Consider the following 25,041-nt stretch of genomic DNA (forward strand, 5'->3'; position numbering starts at 1 on the left):
ATATATATATATATATATATATACATGTATATATATATAACCCATGATGCGTTGGGCGATATGATATGCTTGAGAAGACCTGTTGAGTCAAGTAAAACCAAAACCAAAATGATAGCTGTGGCCAGTGCCCCCTGACTGGCTCCCATTCCAGTGGCCCATAAAATGCATCATCTGAACATGGTTGATGCCAGTGTCCCCTGATTGGCTCCCGTGCTGGTGGCACATAAAAAGCACCAATCGAATGCAGCCGATACCAATACCCCTTGAGTGGCTCCAGTGCCGGTGGCACATAAAAAGCACCATCCAAACGTGGCCAATGCCAGTACCCACTGACTGGCTCCCATGCCAATAGCACATAAAAAGCACTATCCGAACGTGATTGATGCCAGGCCCGCCTGACTGGCTCCTGTGCCGGTGGCACATAAAAAGCACTCACTACACTCTCGGAGTGGTTGGTGTTAGGAAGGGCAACCAGCTGTAGAAACATTGCTAGATCAGATTGGAGCCTGGTGCAGCTGCTGGATCTTCAGTCCTCAGTCACTGTCCAATCCATGCCAACATAGAAAAACGGACGTTAATCGATGATGATGATGATGATGATATATATTTGTATGTATGGATGGATGGATGTATATATGCATTTTTTGTCTTTTACTTGTACCAGTCATTTGACAGCAGCCATGCTGGAGCACTGTCCCAAAGCGTTTTAGTCAAACAAATAAACTCCAGTACTAATTTTGTAAGCTTACAACCTAATCTATTGGTCTCCTTTAGTGAACTGCTAGGTTACGGAGTTTTAAACAGCACACCAACATCAGTTGCCAAGTAGTGGTGGGGACAAACACAGACACAAAAGCACACAAACACACACGTGTGCGCATGTGCACACACACACACACACATACATACACACACGCACACACATATGATGAGTTTCTTTCAGTTTCCGTCTACCAAATTCACTCACAAAGCTTTGGTTGGCCTCAGGCTATAATAGAAGACACTTGCCCAAGGTGCCCCATAGTGGGACTGAACCCAGAAGCATGTGGTAGGAAAGCAAACACAGCCATGCCTGCACCTATGAGTGATGACCTTCTTACAGGTTCCGTTTACCAAGTTCACTCACAAGGTTTTGATCAGTTGATCAGCCTGGAGCTGTAGTAGAAGACACTTGCCCAAGGTGTCCTGCAATGTGGAACGAACTCAAAACCATGTGGTAGAAGAGCAAACTTCTTAACCACACAACCATGGACAGACAACTAAATAAAATAAACGAATAAATAAATAGACAAATAAATAAATAAACCTAAAAAGATAATACAATGTTATGCAACCTAAATATAGCAAAATAATTAAAATGTAGAATTAGAAGTTTTCTAACAACCACTAGGAAATCTGAAAAGATTAAAAAAAAAAAATTTGTCAGCTACTGCTAAAACTTAAAATACACACTTTTAAGCTGAATGCAAAAAGTATAATACAAAAGCTGTATCTGCTGAGTGCTGTACTACACATAATGAAATTGGCTGCCTCTTAAGCCTATCCATTCCACTAGCTGCCAAACAATATCATTACAATATAAATACCAGCATAATAACATTGACAAAAGCCACATGTTCGTCATTTTGGAGAACAAAAAAATATATTCCTAAAATTACTATGCTTCTAAATGATGCTTTATAAAACAGAACGGAATAAATAAACATTGCTTGTGATATTACACATTACCTTGACTGACTGAACGCATTACTGACTAAAACAATGCTGTTAACAAGCAGATAGTCAAACTTGCTCATTTTACCTAAGTTATACACACACAAAGACATAGGTGCTGGCATGGCTGTATGGTAAGAGGTTTGCTTCCCAACTTCATAATTGCCCACGGGCATATGGCATAGTGATTAAGAGCACTGGCTACTAGCCCCAAGATTCCGAGTTCGATTCCAGAATAATAATAATAACAAAAAATACCTTAGGAATGAGAACCCAGGTTCGAAATTTCCCCAAGACACCTGATGAAAGCTGGAGGGCATATCAACCGAAATGTGTTAACAACAAACAAAATGAGGACAAATATTTGTCAAATGTAATTAATGTAAATAATGTGTGTGTGTATATATATATATATATATATATATATATATATATATATATATTCACACACACACATACATACATATCTATATATATATACATACAAAACAGAATGCAAAAAGCAGGAACAAAATTCAAAGATTTGGATTCCACCAATCCAAATCTCTGAACTAGTAATTTAATTAATCAATCTTGAAAGAATACAAAGCACAGTTGCTCTTAGTAGGATTTGAACTCAGAACATAAAAAGCCAGAACAAGCACAGCAAGGCTTTTTACCCTACAGTCTTACAACACAATCAATTCACCATCATTATAGTGTGTTAATACCCAAGCAAAATGCTCCCTTGACACCGGACATGTACAAATGAACACTCCCACTTTTATACTTCATGGCCAAAGATTTAGATAGCTTAATTAAATTTTATATATATATATATATATATAACATCTAATTACATGATTAGATATTCTCATGTATTTTTAAATATTATTAATAGTGTCCTATTTTATAATCTTCATTTATTTCTGCTACGTTTGCTTGACATTGGAAATTAATTCTTTTACTGTTCCAGTGACAATCCCAAATTTTCTTTCTTTTATTCTTGTACTGATGTCTCTATTTGGATTGTGGCACTGCTGGATCACAGCCTTGAGAGAGTTGTAGTTGATTATCGACTCCCAGTACTTCGTCTGCTTCTTATTTTATTGATCTCTGTTTATCGAGTGGCTACATCCTGAATAAATAAATACCACAATGTATTCTTCTTTTGAGGAGTTGAATTATCAACAGTCACTTGCCATTATATACAATCACTCATATGCACCCAGAAATGCACATACGTACACATTCACACACACACACACGTGCACACACATACATATATATTTATATATACATACATACATATTTATAAGTATACATACATACATACACACACACATACATATACACACACACACACACACACACACACATATATATATATATATATATATATATATATCTATATATATATAAATATATACACACACAAATATATATCATATTATATATATAATATTATATATGATGATATATTATATATAAGAAACAGGCTTCAGTGCAGTTTGTATCAACTATATTTTATGCACAAGGTTTAACTCAGTCTGTGGCAATGGTTGAAGGCATTCCGTAGTGTGCTACACAGTAGGATTGAACTCAGAAGCATTTGGTTATAAAATGAGCTTCTTAACAATTCAACCAAACTGTGTTCATAGATCCAGCATTAAAAAAACTGTATGCTATAATTCTACTTTTAGTCTACATTTTAACCTTCAAAAATCTTTATAAAATTATTTGGTGACTTGAAAAAACTTGCAATCAATCAAAAACTTCACAAAGCAGGCACCAATATTTTTTAAGGGTTATCAAGAAGAGAGAATACATATGGCAAGCTGGCAGAAAAGTTGGCATGCTGGGCGAAATGCTTAGCGGTATTTTGTCTGCCGCTACATTCTGAGTTCAAATTCCACCGAGGTCGACTTTGCCTTTCATTCTTTCGGGGTCAATTAAATAAGTACCAGTTACGCACTGGGGGTCAATATAATCGACTTAATCCGTTTGTCTGTCCTTGTTTGTCCCCTCTGTGTGTAGCCCCTTGTGGGAAGTAAAGAAATAAGAGAGAACACATACCATTTTGGGGTTTTCCTCTTGTTGGTTTCATAGTGCACTAGCCCTACCCACTTAATCAAATGGCTGGTATTTGATATTATGTGTTTTTCATCTCAGGATTATCAACACAATTCAGTTCTTCCGAATCATGCTAAATTTACATGGAAACCAAAGTGATTTCAATATGTTGCTGCTATAACATGAGTAATCTGCAAAACAAGGTGTTTAGTTCCATGATATTTAAATCCAATCTCTTGCTCACGGAAATCTATCATTAGTAACAAAATGTGTACAGGCACAGCTGCATGGTAAAGATGTCTCCTCTGCAGCTGCTAGCTATATGGATGTGGGTTCAATGACGTGGCACAGTGGCTTAAGCAAGTTTCTTTTTCTCATAGCCTCATAACTTTGTGAGTGGAATTTAGCCAACCGAAACTGTATGTAACCTTGCATCATCATCATCATCATCATCATCATCACCACCACCACCATCACATCATTATCATCATCATCATTATCATAAACTGTCCATTGACCTCAACAATACTCTTAGGAGACAGAACACTGATGCACCACCCCTACCCACTACCCACCACACACCCCCAACAGGATTCCTGCAGCCTAGGATGAAAAACTTTGGAGGAGTGCAATCTAGTTTTCATACTGTGACATGTGATTATATATATATATCCAGAATTGCATGTGTTTGTGTACATAAGTCTGAGTATGCATGTGTGTGTGTGTGTGTGCGTGCATGCGTGCATGTCTGTGCATGTGTGCATATGCAAGTGAGTGTGTATGTATCATTTGCTAATTATATCATTAAAAGTTGTAAGTGCAGATCAAAAAGCCACTAAAATTGTACTCTCAAACAAGACAACTTCTGGTATTTGTTCTGTCCAAGTTGTTCAGATAGATGTCCCGTTATCACTTTTACTGCAGTAAATGCAGCAAACCAGCAATTGGTTTATTGGAAAACTGTCATCAATGACACTATTGTTTACAAAATACTGTATGAAATAAAACCAAAAAAATACAAACTCACATATTGAAACCCGGATGTGGATTTTTGTAGTGATAATATCACAGCTTTGGTCTATACTTAATATTTTAAATGAGATGTATACTTCAGTAAACAAAGTGAAAACAAACTCCATTATTAGAAATGTTATATTTTCAATTTTTTTCTTTATCCAGCAAAAAAAGTTAGCTGCTGAGAATTGAAAAGTGCTAGCAAACAAAAACTATCAACTCTATCGTATTGATAAAAGCATTGCTAACTTCTATCACAAAGTGATCAAAACACAAGACACAAACAACAGATAGAAGCATAGTAATGTATAGCACTCAACAGTTTTTTTAAAAACAAACCTACTCTTGTCATATAGATAGAAAAAAGAAAAGAAAAGCATGAATTTCACTGCTGGTTCATAATTTAGTTGCTTTCGACATCTGTTTCATTAAGAATAAATATAATTAATTCCATAATTATGTAATTAAGATACATAATTAATTAACATAAATTAAATTAATTTAAAGCAATATTTATCCCAGATTAGCAGGAATATTACAGTAGGATCACACAGACCCCTTGTCCAACTATTTTCTTCCTCAAAAAGTTTTTAAAATATTACCATAGGACACTTTCCTTTTACCAATATACAATATGAACTCACACTGCTACATCACTAACTATAGACTATTTCAGAACTAGTTTAAATACAAAGCAAGGCAGAGAAAATCAGATATATTCATACACACCCATAGAAAGCTCACATGTACACATACAAGCACATATACATATGCATAGAAAAAAAGACTACACAACCACAAATGCATAAACTTGTACATAATCATGAAAACATATAAAAGGGGCACAGCAAAAATATAGTAGAATCACACACACCAAATAGGTTCTTCCTCAATATTACCATAGGGTACTATCCTTTTACCAATATACCTGTCGACCTGTGCTTGACGGCCACAATCATGGCCTGTTGCACTTCATGTTTTGATTAGAGCTGACTTGAGGTTAAGTAACAACAATTCTGACATTATTCAAAAATCTTAACCACACACACACACACAAATGTAAAAAATACATTATGCTTCCACAGGAAAAACAGGCCTTATATCTATCATCCTTATAAACATCAACAAATCATTTCATCCTATTTTTGCCACTCATTAATTCCAACCCATGCTAGCATGGAAAGCGGACGTTAAACGACGACGATTAAGTAACAAAATACTCAAAAACTCTTCACTAAACAATGCAAAACAATTGGCTAACAGTCAACTTTTCAAGTCAACAAACCTGTATTAAATATGGTGGTTTCAAAGTTTTGCACAAGACAAGTAATTTTAAGGGAAGGGTGCAAGTTGATTACATCAACCAATGGCATAGCTAATAGAGGACCAAAGGGAGGGGTCAATCCCACCATCCAAGCACATTTTTCAAAATTGGTGCCTTTTATAAAATGTATAATCAATGAGTTAAAAATTGTTTGGTATGTGTTATGGTGCCATTTTTATGCGCTCACTCCCTCAAAGTTTAGAACCTTGTTACAGCTCTGACATCAACTCCAGTATTTGACAGGTACATTATTTTATTGATCCCAGTGAGGATGAAAGGTAAATTTGACCTCAGTGGGATTTAAACTCAGATTGATAAGAGTCTGAAGAAATGCCACTACACATTTTGAAATTACCTCAGTTCGTACGTTAACCTGGTGGAGGCGCAATGGCCCAGTGGTTAGGGCAGTGGACTCGTGGTCATAGGATCATGGTTTCGATTCCCAGACCGGGCGTTGTGAGTGTTTATCGAGCGAAAACACCTAAAGTTACACGAGGCTCCGGCAGGGGATGGTGGTGAACCCTGCTGTACTCTTTCACCACAACTTTCTCTCACTTTTACTTCCTGTTTCTGTTGTGCCTGTATTTTCAAAAGGTCAGCCTTGTCACACTGTGTCACGCTGAATATCCCCGAGAGCTACGTTAATGGTACACGTGTATGTGGAGTGCTCAGTCACTTGCACATTAATTTCACGAGCAGGCTGTTCCGTTGATCAGATCAACTGGAACCCTCGATGTCGTAAGCGACAGAGTGCCACCACCATGTTCACCTATTCTATTTAACTCCTTCCTACACAATTTTCCCATATCTCCACAAAATATACGTCCTCAGCTGGCAATGAAATCATAGTCACCTCTTGCCATCATTCCCAGACACAGCTTCACAACCTATCCAACCCTCCATCAACCACCTAGAAACATGGCTTCAAACAACAAATAGAGTCAAACGTAGCATCTACCAAATTCTCCACCTCTCTCTCCAGCCACTAACATCAAAGAATATTAGATACAGTCAACTAGCACACTCAATAATTTTAGCATACATCACACACTAAAGATAAAGATATCGTGTACAAAACAGTCACCAGCATGGCTGTATGGTTAAGTTGTTCACTTCATAACCATGTACTTCTAGTTCAATCCCACTACATGGCACCTTGATCAAGTATCTTCTACTATAACCATTAGTTGGCCAATACCTTATGAATGGAATTCAGTAGATTTGAACTGTATTTATATATGAAAGCATATAATATATGGGATTTTATGCAAATTAATAATACTTATGAACTGTGAAAGAGAATATAATTGCTTAATGCTTAACATTATTTTTATCTGATCTTGTCAATTGCATATGATAACTTGGACGTGTTTCTGACTTATTAAACCTCTTCAGTAAAGTATAGCAGTCTCTGTTGTCAGAAAATTAAAGATAAGAGAATCATTGCATTAATTTATGATATTGTAGGAGAGCAGACATCACACATTTCGAAAAAGGCTTAGGGAAATTAACCTGGGGATGCCATCCATATTAAAAATAATAGTTAAGTCATTGCCATCATACATATTGTAGCTTTACCTTTCTCAGTTTTATCTAGTGTAAATCAGGGTTATCTGGAAAGTGATTAACGTTTTGAATTGTATCAAAATCTCTAATACTATAATGCAGTTTTCCAAGCATCTAGCAACAATTATTTTCTTTCAAATTTTTTGACTAATTTTACGTATGTTTACCTATTTTTATTTTGTTACCCCTTTTCCCTATTTCTTGTAACTTTGAAAGGATTTTTTTTTTTTGTCAGCTTTCTGTAAACAATGTCTTTGAATATTCATTTCTGTAAATAATATTGGTTAGGTCCTCTAAAAGCTTGTTTTGTTAAACAATTTCCAGTGGTTTGTGTGAGACATACGACTTCTCTTAGTTATATTTCTAAGTAACAAGCCAGTGATGGGGCTTCCCTGTGGTTATTCAGTCAGCTAGAAATAGCATCTGAATTTCCCTCAAAATCACTCTTTATCATCTCAGGCAAAAAAAAAAAAAATGGAATATCTTTGATTATATATGTTTGATTACAGGTAACCTGGAGCTAAGCAATAACTACTTGTAAACTAATGAGGAAGTCTTTCTTAGGTTATTTAACCTGTGTGTATCAATTAGTCAGAAGGAAAAACAATGCCTAAAGACCCTTGACAGAGCCTCTGAAACAGATCAGGGATAGGGAAGAAGCTATCCTCAAACTGGGAACCTGGCATGAATGCATGCAACAGGATGGACTCAAATAAAAGCACCCAAGAATTAATCAAGAATATTAAACCAAGAAGTAGAGGAAGTTTACCACCAAAATAGGCCTTGGTGGGATACAAATTCAGAATTTAAAGAACCAGAACAAATACCACAAGGTAACTTGTCCATTGCACTCACAACTCTACCAGTTCATGACCCCCAGAAGGATATGAGGCAAAGTTGACCTCTGCAGGATTTGAACTTGGAATGCAAGGAGTGAGTATGAATAAAAACCATAAGGCATTTTGTTCAATGCTCTAATGACTTTGCCAATTCTCCATCAGCTCAGAATAGCAGTCAAGTTACACTCAAATCACACACTACCACTTAAAAAAAAATAGAAGGACACATTGGATTATGTAGTTTTGGATACATTGTTTAAAAAATAAGATTGGATGGCCATAGCTGGAATATTTTGATCCTAGTTCAACTTGACCTAAGCTGGCTTGGAGCCTAATCAACAACAACGATGGCAACATTATTAGCAACAACATACATAGAGTTAGGGAAAAATATGCTGACTGTGTGGTTAAAAAGCTCACTTTGCAACCACATAGTCTCAGGTTCCATCCTACTGCATAGCATCTGGGCAAGTGTCTTCTACTACAGCTCCAGGCCAACCAATGCCTTATGAATGATTTTGATAGATGGAAACTGTGTGGAAGACCATCATATATACATGTGTGTTTGTGTGGAATATGTATGTATATTTTTATGTGTCTTTGTGTCTGTATTTGTCCCCACACTGCTTCACAACTGGTGTTGATTTGTCGATGGCTCTATACCATAGCAGTTCAGTGTAAAGAGAGACCAATAAAGTAAGTACCAGACTTAAAATATGTACCAGGGGGCGGGGTTGATTTGATTGACTAAAACTGTTCATGACCACAGTCCAGTGACTGGAATCAAGTAAAGGATAGAAGATTGTTGCTGTAACAATTTTTGAGAGGAATGAAATCTCATAAAACCATTATTGTTCCCAACATTAGGCGAAAATTTCTGCAAAAATACGGCAATGTGATACGACGAAAATTGGTTTTGGCCGTACAAAAACAAACAAATAAAATATAAAACAAAAAAAATAATGAATAAATAAATAAATCAAAGTCCTCTTGCTTGACTAAGCTGTAACCCTAAATTTGATGTTGAATTTAGGAGCCGGTTAAAACGTTTTCCTTACGTGTTTCTCATTATTTTCGTTTAAGACAACTTGCTTTTCCCACAGGTAAAATATATTGGACAAAAACAAAAAAAAAAAAAGGAAAAATAAAAGAAAAGATATGGAAACCTGTATAAAATAAATAGATTTTCTTCTTGCTGTTGTTGTTGGTGGTGGTGGCGGTAGTGGTGTCCTTATCGCCATTTATGTTGTTATTGTTGTACTGTGCGTTTTCTTGTTTCTCTTCCTCCTTTCGTCCATTTAGGTCATGTCGAAGCAGAGCTTCAGCCACAGAGCTTATCCAATTGAACCAATTGAATACTGCAAAACGTATCATTATGTTTTTTTGTTTTTTTTTTATATCTGTCACATTAGTGAGGTTCCAATCTATAATGAAACAGGAGAGTAAGGCTAGAGACTTGTGTACAGTGGGTGACCAGTTAGAATCTGGCTACTTTCTTTTAGTTGTGGTGGTGGTGGTGGTAGTGGTAATAGTGGTGATGGGTGGGGGGGGGGTTGCTGTTGGTGGTGATGGTGGTAACTGTAGTGGTAGTGCTGAGGGTGGTGGTGGTTGGTGGTGGTAGTAGTAGTGGTCGGTAGTTGTGGTGGTGGTGGTAATAGTGGTAGTGGTGGAAATAGCAGTAAAACATTCATAGCAATGGTGAAGATAATTTAATATTAGTGATGGTGGTGGTCATGGTAGTAGTAGTAGTAGTAGTAGCGGCTGCAGCGGCGACAGCGGCGACAGCGGCGGCAGCAGTGGCAGCAGCGGCAGCGGAGGCATCGGCGGCAGCGGTGGCAGCGGCGGCAGAATCTTTAAAATACTGGACAAAAATGCTTAGCAGCATTTCTTTCAACTTAAGTTCTGAGTTCAAATAACACATAGGTCAATTTTGCCTTTCATATATTCTGGGTTGGGTACAATAAGTAGCAGTCAAGCACAAGGATTGACACAATCAACTGTCTCTCTTCCCACAAAATTTCAGGTCTTGTGCCAAGAGTAGAAAGAGCTATGTAAAACCTTTGTTATGTTCAGCCATACTTACTTCATTTTGAGCCCTTTAGACAAATGTTTAAAATAAATGTTTTGGAATAACTGACAAAACCACTGATCTAGGATCAAAGATTATGTTATATAACTAAAGTGACTTCTTTGGTGTTGATTTAGTCAGGTAAATTTGAATTAAGTAGAATAGTTGTAAATCAAACGTATCCTTGTCATAGCCATCTTGTCTAAATCTGTTCAGACACTGTATACAAAGAGCTGCATTATCAAATGTGTCTTTACCATTTACTTAAGACAGTAGGGTGAAATATGAATGAAATTTGGTTGCTAATTTTTGTAGATTGGGCAACCACTACATAGTGGCCCTCTCAATGTTTATTGGTGATTTTTTCAATGAGTTAAATATTAAATCTAATAAATGAAGTACTGCAGGATTGAGGTGGCACAAGAATTACAAATTAGATTAACAGAAACAAAATTGAGAACATTTCTATAAATGTTGTCATTGTTAGTCATAAGTCAAACTCAATGGAGATGTTAGAGTGGCTTATGATCAAACATCAATCTAACCATAACCACAGCTTCTTGCCTTCAGTGATAATGCAACCCAGACAACATTATCCAATATTGTATTGTGAGTTGAGGGATATTTGTTTGCTATTTCTAGCTATTCAAGCAATTATGCACAATTGCTTTCATTGGCTCGTTCTACCAGTGTTGATGACACAGGCAACTGATTTTAACTTAAAAACACAAGTTAAAGGTTGTTGAAATTACTAAGTATATGAAACTATGAGAAAGACAGACCCGGTTGAATATTTAGTGTTGGCTTACTGGCCAAATACTTGACAATTTTATACCTGAGCCTTTATGCTGTATTGTGCTGTAAGCAAACAAACAATTCTAAATGGCCAAGTACTCTTCTAGTTGCAATACGTACGGATAAAAAGATTGTTGGGGAAGTGGTGAGATATCAGTCACAACTGTAAGATAAAAAAAAATTAAAGTCAGATTCTTTAGCTTTTTCTTTAGCTTGCAAGGTTGAGCTCAAATCTTTCCTGTGAGCCTGGTCAAAGGCAATCAAAAGCCATTTTAATACATACCACCCATCCCCATTATTCACTGCATGAATGGCAAGACTTCTATGATGCTCTAATGATGTAATACATTAGAGGGGATTACTTCTCTTTTTATGGAACTGTGTAGCTACGAAATGTGAGCAGTAAAACAGCAAATGCTGAAGAAGCCAAATAGAGCAGATACAATATTGAAAATCTACAACTGATATTTTAGAAAATCATTGATTTCAGGTGAGCTGGAAAGTGAGTATACATACCCCCCCAGCACACACAGACACACACACACACACATGCATGCATGCGATCATGCACACACATATATATATCTGTTAGTTACCAAATCAGGAAAGAATCAGTTGCTAGAGACATGTGATATGAATGGGTTATAACCTGTATTTGCTATATGGCCATATTATTACCATTGGTTTTCATTGTCGATATTGCTCAGAAGAGAAAGAACGAAATTTCTTGGAATGAGATTGTTTAGCAGGTTTAAGAAAGGAATGACAAAAGCAATAATGATCTAGAAAAGGGGGTAATTTAGTAGATCAATTGAAACCAACCAGCATGGAAAAAAAAAAAAAAAAAATCAGTAAGAACAACAACGACTACAGCAACAACAGAAACTGATCTAAAAAACACAAATGATGAATAGAGTTTGTGTTGTCAGATTATTTTTAAAGTTTTAAAACGATTCGATAATATTGAATATGGTAGCCACTAAGAAGCAAATAAATAACTCTGGTGTCAAAATAGACATTTAACCTCGAATATATAAGACTGAAAAACAAAAAAATAATAACAATAAGCCAAAAAACAAAGACATTTACTTTCCAAGCATACTTTAAAAGTCTTATCTGAAGAATTTTTAATTTTTTTTCCTTTTCTTTTTCTTTCTTTTTTTTTTCTCTTTTTAGCTGCTACTAATCTTTTCAATATGCTATCAAGCTGCTACCGTTTCCCCCCCCCCTACCAACATTCATCTCTCCACTAGCTTTCTCACTGAATTAGTAATAATTTACTACAGCAATTCAGTACGATCTGCCTATGCAGTATATCAGAGATGACCAATAAATTTAACAGCAGATGGGGGTTGAAGCTATTTCCTACTTCTCCGTTTTTACCTTAAGGTTATGGAGTTAGCAGTAAATTATACATATATATTTTTTTCTCTCTTTTTATGACATAGGAAGAAGTACTTGTACATGAAGATTTTATAGAAACAGAAAGGAAGGAAGATAAGAAAGGTGTGAGATATTTAAAAAATCAGAAAGAAAATTTTTTAAAGAAGTTGGTAAGAAGTGAGAAATGAGTATTTGATTGAAAATGAAGACAATTTAGTGAAATAAATTAAGATTACATGGATATGGAATGAATAAAGTGATAGAATTTGACTTTAGCTATGCATGATATAGTCACAATCCCTTTAAAATACAACAACAGCTAAGTTTAAAAACCATTATTATTTTCCATTACTTTGATAAAATATCACCATGAATCTGTAGAAACAGCATTCCGAAAAGAAATGTGACCTTGAATAAGGGAGAAAAAAAATGTGTCTGTTTTTGATCAATCACTTTCAAACACTTTAGATAGATTTTTCTTTCAGAAGTGTAAGCCAGATAAAGTATCTATTTATGTTTTGAAAGACAGATCTCTATGCATTATTCATAAGTTTTCTTTCTTTGAAGAGATAAACTAAAAAACATGTGAAAGAGCAATCGACAGAATGTTTGAAATAAAAGAGAGGGAGAGAGGATGATGAGAGAATGGAAATGGGTAAAGATGAGAGAGAGAATGTGAGGAGGAGGATGAGAGAAGATTGGAAAAGAGTAAGATATACAGAGAGTGAAGAGGAAAAGATTGAAAGATAAAGTATATGTGAAAGAAAGTGGAAAGGTTGAAAGAGAGATTGAAAGTGAAAAAGAGACAGAAATTAGTTAAAAGTGACAAAAGAGGAGATGCAAAGCATTGAGTCATGGCTTATATTTAAAGTCTACACCAATATAATCAAATATCTAGCAGAGATAGTTTATTGATAAAATTGCATCAATACCATCAATAGATGTTTGCCATTGTTAATAATGTGTAATTAACACACATTATACTACCTTTCATCCAGTTATTGTCTTCACACATTACATTTTTTTCCCTCAGTTGCTCACCAACTAACTGTTTATTAGATTTACATATGACAGAAGAGTAACTCACCAGAGATATTAAACACCATTTATACAGACACACCTAATTATATGTGCCAACTCAATTAGCCACAGAATGGCTTAGATTAATAGAGTAACTTCCCCTAGAATCATGAAACCATAATTTTCAGTAATTGTTTGCTTATCTCTCATATTGAAAACTCAACTTTTACATTTTGTAATTGTTTATTCCTAGCTTCAGAAATACTGTATTTGACGTACTCTCATGGGAAATGAACCAGCTATCACTGATTTATAAAACTATAGCCATTAAGTTGTAAATTTGCATTGCAAAATTGGAACTGTGCAACACACTAAGCCAACTTTGTTTGGAAAAATTCTTGGAAAAATAAAGAGAAAATTGGCTAATTTTTTGGATAGACTAATGGCTATGATATTTCAGTGCAATTTTCACATATTTGAAAAACATAACAACATCAGCAATAAAATAATCAATAACCAAGCTAAAACAAATTTATTGCTTTTTCCTTTTTTTTTTGTTTCATCATTTCCCACCAAATCTATCATATTTATCTTCATATATATATAATCTCCCTCTCTCTCTTTCTTCCTTCCTTCACCCTCCACATCATCCCTGTTTTCTCTTTTCCCCTCTTTAGTGCTTCCTCTCTTTATCAATGTTCATACTCAAGCACTTGCTTTTCTACTCTCCTTTCTCTTCACTTTCTCACCTCCATTCACGCACACAAAAACACATACACACATGCATCTATACATCTACATGTGCATGTTCTCCCTTCCTTCCTCTTTCTCATCCTTTCATTTTGAATATTTCTCACTAATTTAAGTATTATCAGGTGATTTACAACTTGCAAAACATTTCACTGGGTTTCAACATACAAGACTTTTTGAAGACTTAACATCTACAGAAGTGGATGAGGGAAGTAGGAACCATAACAGCGCCTAGTTTGCTCACATCTATCAATATCTATTTTGTCATCTATGTCTATATAGATATCCTTATAACACAATTTATTTACCTATAGCTCCCCAACTATGATACATACATTCTCATACATACATACATGCACATATATATATATATGTATATATATGTATGCATATATATGTATATACATAAATGCATATATATATATATATATATATATATATATACAAGCACACATACACACACACATTTAAATGTATGTATATGTGTGGATATATTACCATGAATACACATATTGTATACATACATTACATGTGTGTGTGTGTTTGTGTGTGCATATGTGTGTGTTTGTGTGTGTGTGTATGTATATATTAATGAAATTTTTATTAATAAAATTTATAGTGTGCTCTAATGAAATTTATATATATATATATATATATATATATATATATACATATTAAAAAAAAACATATTAGTATTTCTACTTTATCTCTTCTTTTTTGTCTTCCTCTTCTTGTCTGTCTTCACTTATAAAGGTAAATACCAGAACAGTGCACACACACACACACACACACACACACACACACACAACTTATATATAATGAAAACTCCATATAGACATACACTAGAACAGAGAGAGCAATAAGATCAGTGTTGAAGCCATGGAAATAAAATTTTCATTGCAAAAGTCAATTAGCTTACTAAGTGGAATTTTAGTTTGCCAGAATTTTCTTCAGCTAGCTTTGAAAAGAAAGTTTTTATGGCATAGCATCAGACAAACTAAATGTGTGAATAAATTTTGATTGAAATGTACTGCCATTGACAAGAATTTAAGAACACCTATATGTACACACACACACACACACACACACACACACACACAAACATATTTATCGATGTATGTGTGGTGTATGTGTGTATACGTATATATATGTATGTATATATATATAGATATGTATAATACACACACATATATATATATATTATATATAAATGTACATATATATATATATATACCTTTGAGAAAATGCAATAGCAATGAAACATTTGTACAATTGTCAGGTAGTCATATACATACTCACACATACTCACACATACAGTATACACACACACAAACAAATATGCACACGTGTGTGTGTGTGTGTTTGCATGTATGTGTGTGTGTGTTTGTATGTGTGAGTGTGTATGTGTGTGTGCTTATATATATTTCTATAACTGTTGGCTTGTCTTTCTTTTGCTCATAGTACATAGTTTGTCCTGAATCCTCACATACAAGTATCTGTATGAATATAAGTCTGAGACCTGAGTATGTATAAGTGTTTTCCTGTGTCCGCACAATTGATTCTGTATGTATATGTGTATGTATCCACTACCCCTCCACACACACACACACACACACACACACACACACACACACACACACACACATTCAGGGGGGTGAAATAAACTAAATTAGACTTATTGGTCAATGAGTCATGCATTCAAATCTACAAGTGTTTCTAGACATGACATTTAATTCTACATTGTTTTAGTTCACGTAGCTGTTGAGAATAAATATATTAAGCTTATGTTAGTAAAGTTACCTTTGAGAGACTAGCATTCTGCCCAGAGAGAGAGAGAGGGAGGAAGGGAGAGAGAGAAGGAAAAAAAGAGAGGGACAAAGTGAGATAGAGAAAGAGTAATAGTAATAGAAAGCAACAGAGGCTAAGAATCAGATGTTTATCTAGACTATGGGGAGCTTCTAAGAAGAACTTTATCAACAAGTACAAAATTTCTTTTGGGACTCCCTTCTTCAAATGCTAGTTTTCAATATATACAAACATTTTCTGAGACTATAGGAAATTCCCTTGTCTGGATATGATGCACCAACAGCAGCTTTCTCTCCCTCCTCTCATAGGATTAGAAACAATGGCATAAAGCTGTTTATGGCATCCTTAAGAAGGTTTGCTTCTGTTTATATAGATTCCAAATTGGTCTAATCTCCAACTCAAAGTTGCAAGTTTCAAAACGGTGTGCATGTGGCTGTAGGGTGGAATGGGTTGGTGCAGAAGCTTTCAGAGTTTCTGTACAATTGGTAAATTACTAATTTTATTGATGAGGGTATCTTCATAGCAATATGGGCATAGATGGGTTTTCAGTTTCACCATGCAGTACCTTGGACAAACGTTATCTGTTATAAGCTCAGTTTGCCAGCCATCTTGTGAGTGGAATATGGTAAAGTGAAACAGTGTGGAAGATTGCTGAAAGGTAGAATAGAATTAAAACCCACTCCACTTTTTTTATTTTTTGGTTTAAAACCACCAACTGACTTATAAATGAATTTATCACAGAGCAATCTGAAAATAACCTTCCTTCTCAACAGTATCAGATGCCCAGGAAAGAGTAATGGACACTGCACTAATAAAGCCATAAAATAAAAAGAAAAGCTAGAGTAAGTCTGGTATATTCATTTGAGGCAGTATCCAAATTAATATTGCCATCATGTATCATATTGTTGAAAGGTATTTATCCTGAGATAACTTCTCTCATGGACGTGTTGTGTTAAAAACAAAATGAATAACAGAGGGAGACAAAAGTTCATCTCTATAGTGGCCTGTAAGAATAAATTAATTTCCATCCCTTTCCAGTATTTATTGTGTTTTTAATACAATAAATATCTCCATAAGAAATGTTATCTCAGACAAAAATAACAGATCTGGTTTAGCAATTGTATTTATACATTGAGCATGATACATAGATGGATATTGTAAGGGGAAAGTATCTTCAACTGGCACTCCGTCAGTAATGATGACAAGTGATCCAGTTGATCCGATCAACAAAATGACCTGCTTGTGAAATTCACATGCAAGTGGTTGAGCACTCCACAGAGAGACATACCCTTAACAGTTCCCAGGGAGATTCAACTTGACATAGGATGTTTCAAGGCTGGCCCTTTGAAATACAGGTATTATTTATTTTTGCCATTTTAGTGGACTGGTGCAATGTGAAATAAAGTGCTTTGCTTAAGGACACAATGCATCGCCAGGAATTGAACTCATGACCTTACGATCATGAGCCGAATGCCCTTACCACTAAGCCATGCACTTCCACTGAAAGTATTTTAGTCAGAAATATGTTATGCCTCATTACAAATTGAAAGAGATACAGAAAAGTGAGTATAAGGAAAAATTACATGAAATGCAGCACAAAGAAAATTTTGGAAATGATAAATGGAAAAAGGATAGCATTAAAAAAGGAAAACAGCTTAATCTGACTTTGTATAAATTATTCATTGGTGGCGTAGCTGTTTGTTAAGGAAAGGCATAGCTGTGTGGTCAAGAGGTTTGATTTGCTACTATGTGGTTCCAGAATCTATTCCACTGCATAACATCTTGAACAGATGTTTGACCAATGTCTTATGAATGGAATTTGGTCAGCAAAAATAATGTAGAAGTTTGTTGTGTATGTGTATGTATGTATATATGTACGCATGTGTGTATGTATGCATGTGTTTGTGTTTGTATATGTATCGAGGTTTGTACCATCTGGAGTAGAATACTATGTTGAGTTACAGCTCTTTAAATTAAAACAGCTTAAAAATAACTGAGCCATTTGAGGAACAGATATTGATAAATTAAGTAGCAGACTAAATTAAGCATTGGAGGTACTTCAGCTATAACAACACCTAAAATTTACCTGGTCAGGTAGAACATATCTTTGTCATTCATATAGTCAATCATTTTATACAAAGATGTGTCATACCCAATGACTGGTATAAAAGTATTATCATTAGCTATTAGAGCAAAGAAAAAACTCTAGAACTGGCAGCTATAGCAACATCAAAATAATGGCCCAGATTATGAAATTTTTGGGTATCTAGGAATACATTATTTAATGTGACCTTTCTTACTTTCTAAGATGGTAGTTTGTGTAACCTGGTGTGTCAAGGTATGTCTTTTTACATCAAAAGGTAATTTATCTTAACCATTTAATAAATAGAGATCAATATGATGAACTAAATTACTTGAAATCAATGTCCCAGCACAGGCACAATTCAGTGACTGAAACCAATAAAAATACTAAACCAAATCACTACATACATAAAGATCAATATCTGGGATTTCCTAATCTCAAATATTGTAGTATAATTTCTTCCTTAAATATGAAAATCTTACATGGAAAGTATATTGAGTACTTGTCTGGAGAATATCTACTGTTAAATTTTGGGGTAACTTTAATGTTTCATTTGCGCAATATTTTTTCAATGTGTTATATCACACATAATGAACAAATATTGTTGGTATCGTTGGTTATGAGATTCCAACTGACCAGTCACTGGTTCACTGTATTTGTGGTAGTACAACAAGGGAGTGTCTTTCCCTTGATATAGAGTAAATTATCTTGACAAGCTTAGTTTTCCATTTATCTTACCTTATCTGTAAACTTTACTGACACATATATGTGTATGTGTGTGTGTGTATACACACACACACACACACACACACACACACACACACACAAACAAACACAAACATGGATAAACAATCATCATCATCATCATCATCATCATCATCATTATCTACACCATCACCATCATCGTCAGTTTAATAACTGCTTTTAAATGCTTTCTATGAGCGGGACAGGATTTTCTCCATCGAAGCATCTTGCCATTCGTTTCAGTTTTTATTTTTTTAATATTCTTCATGAGGCCCAGGTTCCAGAGATCAACTTTTACATCTTCTTGTGCCTTCCTCATTCTTTCTCTTCCATGAGTTCCTTCCACTTGAATCATCTGGCACTTCTTTATCCAGCTCTCATTTTTCATATGCATCACATATCCATCAAAGTACTGTCTCCTCTCTTGTACACTTCACTTGATTTCTCTCGTACCCAACGTTTCTCTCAGCTCTGTTGTTTATGCACACTAATATAACACATCCTGTGAAACATACCAACCATATTTATTTCCAGTGATCACACATCGTCTGTATTCAATACAAATGTTTTGCTGCCATGAAACATTGCCCGATGTATGGAGCATCAAACCCTTGACAGGAAAAAGAACTCCTTTATTGCCAGCAGAGGTAATAGCTCCTTAAACTTTCCTCATCTGCACTACATTTTTATTCTTGCTACTATTCTTTTATGATACTTATTTCCACTTCTAATGTGGTCACTTAGTTGACAGAAGCTATCAACTATTTCTGGAGTTTCTGAGCATTTGTAGAAATTCATTTCATAGCTGCTCTTACTGCTAACTACTACTGTTTTCTTACTGACCATCAGATTACAGAGTATCATACTCAGTTAAAGGCCTTTTCCAGGTCAATGAATTACTCTGTCTTAGTACAAACTCAAACTGCACCTCATCTGGGCTAATTCTCTTCTTATCTTGTATTATAACTCTCACTGTTGCTTTCATAATCTGGACCCCCAGTTTGATGTCACTTTTGCTGCTTGCCCTAGAGCTTCTTCATTGCTACACCAACCATTAGGTAACATGTTTTTGTATAATCTGATTGACTATATTGGTGACAAAGTTATATCTTACTGCACCTGATCAATTTAGCATCTCATTAACTATCTCTGATTGTCCAACTACTTTCTCTTTGTTTTTATATGCTTAAACACACTTTCAACCATATATCTGGTAACTTCAGTACCTCATCCCTCTGTTGAGTTTACATAGCATTGTCTCACTCACTCATTAATTAACCTCTTATTTTTTCTCATTAATTAACCTCTTACTGTAACATTTCTATGCTTCGTTCTTTCTTTCTTTTTTTTTTTTGGTATCAATGAAGACAGTTGAGCTCCTATCATTTCCATACACACCTTTCTTCTGCAATATTTTGATTCACATTGATACACTGCTTTGCAATCTAGAAGGTGCTTTGTAATCCAAAACACTCCACGTCTCTGATCCACAGGTCAAAGAACATTGTCAAACCTCAAACTTTCAGCTTCTCTCTTTGTTAAATATATTTGATGCCAAGTTTCTCATCTAGTTTCCCGAGAGAGAGTTCTTTGTCTTACCCATTTTTTCTAATCTTTTCAGGCCTGCCTTTTAGCTTTTAGGGTCCTATTTACTGTACCATTCTATCACCATGTAATCACATTCTGTCAAACTGGAGACTTACTACATATACAGATCTATTCTGTAACTTGCAACTGGTTATCTCATAGACTCAATCTTACCACGGCCATCTTTATGCGTTAATTAGTGCTTCATTGAGCCTAAATATTTGCTGATACACTTTTCAGCTTCTACGCTTTTTGTCTCTAGCTTATTTTGCATCTCTGAGGTCATCTAGCTCTTATCATGAGATCACTGATCACTAGCCTATATCAAGCAGTATATCCTCATTTGGGAAATATTTAGTATTAATATCCAGTTGTCTGTTGTATATCGTGGTGTATGTGAAGTCTGTCTGGCTTGCATGTTCACTTCTTTGCTTACTGACCAGAAGGCTGGCTAGATTACAGAAGTTATTGTTGCAACTGGCTGGGTCATTCATCATAGCTCATCCATAGCTTTCACCCATGACAGAGTAGCCACTATGGTGTCGACCATCATAGGTATTAAAATCATCAGTCATGGAAACAAGATTGTTGTCGTTCATTATCATGTTAATCTGAAAAATAGTCTTATAGAGATGGTCCATTTTATTCATCTGCCAACCTTGATTGTGATATACTTACAGAGAACACTGTTGTTGTCTTGCACCTTATTGTGAGTCTAAGCGTCAATCACATACTTCAACTACCTCAATTACTTTATCTATCCATTTCTCAGCAAGCGGTATGCCTGTTCCATCCACTCCAGTGCTGTTATCCACTTTGATAAATGTGTCCCTGTGTTCCTGATACGGCTGGTGTCTGGATGAGGTTTACCTCAGTAGACATATATACAGAACACATCTGATTCACACCATTTAAAAAATCTTTTTAATCTCTCCATACTTGACATTTTATCATGTCAAGGATGTATATGTGGGGTATGATAAGCTTCCATGCAGTTTCCATCTGCCAAATTCCATTCACAGGGTTATAGTAAACCTGAGACTGTAGTAGGTACCACTCGCTCAAAGTGTGTGTGTGTGCATGTGTGTGTGTGTTAAGATGGACTTCCACACAGTGTCTGTCTGTCTGTCAAATTCCATTCATAAGGCATTGGTCAAATTGAGACAATGATAAAAATCAATGGCCCAAGATGCTAAATAGTGAGATCAAACCTAAAACTATGTAGTCGCAAAGTGAATGTCTGAACCACACAATCATTCCTGTGCCTATCACTAAAAATAAAAAGTTGTATTTTAAATGGAACTTGCTCTTTGCATATCAAACAGACCTAATTACTCGGCTCCATTCACGATAAACCATATTCATTTATTACAAATGTTTTCTCTTTTATATAACATCATAACTGAACAGTTGAGATGGTTGATACCTCTCACTTGGAAACTGCTTTTTCATATTCAGGCATCAAAAAAACAAAAAAATGTTTTGCCACTCTAAGAAAAATGCAACAAACATTATTCCCAGCAATGTGATAGAAGGTAATCTAAAGATGCAATCTTTGGTGATGTAACAGTGTTAATAGAACATTACGATTCTTAAACATACCTTTGAACAAGACACAACGAGAGAGAGAGGGGAGTGGGGGGGGGAGTGGAAAATATTTGTCACCCATAAAGGAAGCATTCTCTGCAACTTCCCACATCCACCTGTATTAAACTATTGCTATAAGGATACATTAAATGTTTAAATGTCTAAGATGTGTTTATTGTTAATATAGTTATAATGTTTTTTGACTATCAATTTCATTTTTAAAGATGAAACATTTAAAAAAAAAATAATTTGCTCTTGTCATAAGACAGTTACAGAGTGTTACATTTTAAGTTCAAATCTTACTGGGGTTTACTTCGTTATTTATCCTAAATGACATACCAGTCGAGTCATGTCGGTGGTGCAACAGACTATTTGCCTTTCCAACAAATTTGAAACTTTGTCCTTATGTTACAAACATATATTTACATCTAGACTGTGTCTTAGTTGGATGTGGACATGATTCTTTCATTATGTAAAAATCTAAGCAGGCATTTGAAAATGATTGGAGATTAAAACCATTTGAGACTTAGTGTAGATGTGTAGATGTTAACACTGAATAATTATAATCATAATAACATATACAGATATGCATACATAAGTGCAAATATTAAATATGCATGTGCGTGTGTGTGTTTGTGTGTGTGTGTGGATCAAAACAGATTGATTCAAATTTCTTCGTACTTTGAGTTTCAAAGTGTGATGCTAATCCTCAGCCACAGGAAATTTGGCTCAAACTATTTTGATCCATATATGTAACTCTTGATAAATGTGCTGAGTGCCCTTCTTTTGTTTGTCCACTCAACTATGCTGATGCCTCACTCTCTCTCTCTCTCTCTATATATATATATATATATAAATATATATATATATATATATAATTCATATCTAGATTTATTAATATTTATTTTTTGCCAAATTATATATAGAAACAATTTTATATTAAACATAAGGATTACTCAATAGTCTTACACACACACACATACACATATACACACACATGCACACACACACTCATCATAGTGCTCATGGATATAATTATGGGTAAATATAAATATTTGGAGGTGTGTGGCTATTTGCTAGAGTATTGAACTCATGATCATACATTTATGGTTTCAATTCCTGGACTGGGCAACACATTGTGATCTTGAGCAAAATACTTCATTCCATATTGCCCCCAGTCCACTCAACTGGTAAAAATGAGAAATTCTGTGATGGACTGGCATCCTACCCCAGGGGAAATATACCTGCCATGAAAGTGTGAGACTGATCTTACGAGCCTTCAATAGAATTTTCAAATACATATATGCTTCTGCATGATTCATTATGAAATACTTAGATATGTCCACATCTTAAAACTCCAACTCTTTATGTACATATTCATACATATATAAATTTTTCAGTAAGTGCATGTGAAAATATGGGTCTCTTTCTATATGTGTCCATAGATGCCTCTGCATGCATTCTTATAAATACGCACAAACACACTTGTGTTTATGAATACAGAAGTAATCTCAAACAACAGAGAAAGGTAAGAAATGTAATCATATTCACAAGCTTAAGACCAAACAAACTTTATCATGCTAGATTGTTTCAAAAGGTAAATATATATTCATACACATTCTTATAAATACATATACATGCACACACACACACACAACCGTATAAGTATGTATATACATATATACACACACATACTTCTACTTATAATTTTAAAGATGTATAGCTATCTATCTATCTCTCTCTCTCTCTATATATATATATATATATGTATATATATATATATGTATATATATATATATATATATATATATATATATATATATATATATATATATATGCATGTGTATGCATATGTGTGTACATGTACACATACATATGCATACATATCCATATATAGAAAAATAGCTTTATAACAATCAACTGCCAAAAAATGATGTGCATGTCCACAAGGCTTTCCAACAAATCACGAATGTCAGATGTATTTTCACTGCCAACAGTGAGGTTACAGATAATGTCTCAGAAAAAATAATTAATATACATTCACATATGAATATGTCTATATATGAGTGTGTGTGTGTACGAATACATATTTGCTCATTGAACTTAGGTGTGTATTTACACACATGTATTTATACATGTACATATATACATACATACATACATATATATATATATATATATATATATATATATATACACATATACATATATATATATACATATACATATATATATATACATATACATATATATATACATATATATATATATATATATATATATATATATATATATATATATATATATATATATATATATATATATATGTATTAGTTAAATATATGCATATATGTGTGTGTGTAGTTATGTGTGTATATGTGTGCAGATATTGAGCAACGTATGAACTGTATTAATATGTTGTAAATTGATGAGCTCTATGGGAGGTTAAATTTAGACATGAACCAAATATTAAGAAATAGAAAATTTATATATAATCCTGTTGGATGTATAGAAGTTATTATCCTGAAGTAAGAATAAAGAAGTATACTTTTTTCATTCCTGCACACACACACACACACACACACACACACACACACACAACACATGCACAGATGCACACACAGTCACACAGTTGCACTCAAAAGCACACCGAAAAACATAAGCACACAAACATATATATATATATATATGTATATGCATATGTGTATAT

At 34.6% G+C, this 25,041-nt stretch overlaps 1 protein-coding gene across 3 annotated transcripts in view; it reads right to left on the reverse strand.

Annotated features, from left to right (window-relative positions):
- The window catches only part of LOC106878225 (putative protocadherin beta-18), a 41,772-nt gene that overhangs the window by 12,694 nt on the left and 4,037 nt on the right, over nt 1–25,041 (reverse strand). The window contains exon 1 of one of the 3 annotated variants that reach the window (XM_052973124.1): nt 9,675–10,022. The exons of the other annotated variants lie outside the window; for them this stretch is intronic. The gene's annotated coding sequence lies outside the window, so the exon portion shown is untranslated. Of the gene's footprint in view, nt 1–9,674; nt 10,023–25,041 lie in introns of those variants that run through there. 3 annotated transcript variants of the gene reach the window in all.

This window comes from Octopus bimaculoides, chromosome 14, assembly GCF_001194135.2.
Source record: "Octopus bimaculoides isolate UCB-OBI-ISO-001 chromosome 14, ASM119413v2, whole genome shotgun sequence".
Lineage (NCBI taxonomy): Eukaryota > Metazoa > Mollusca > Cephalopoda > Octopoda > Octopodidae > Octopus > Octopus bimaculoides.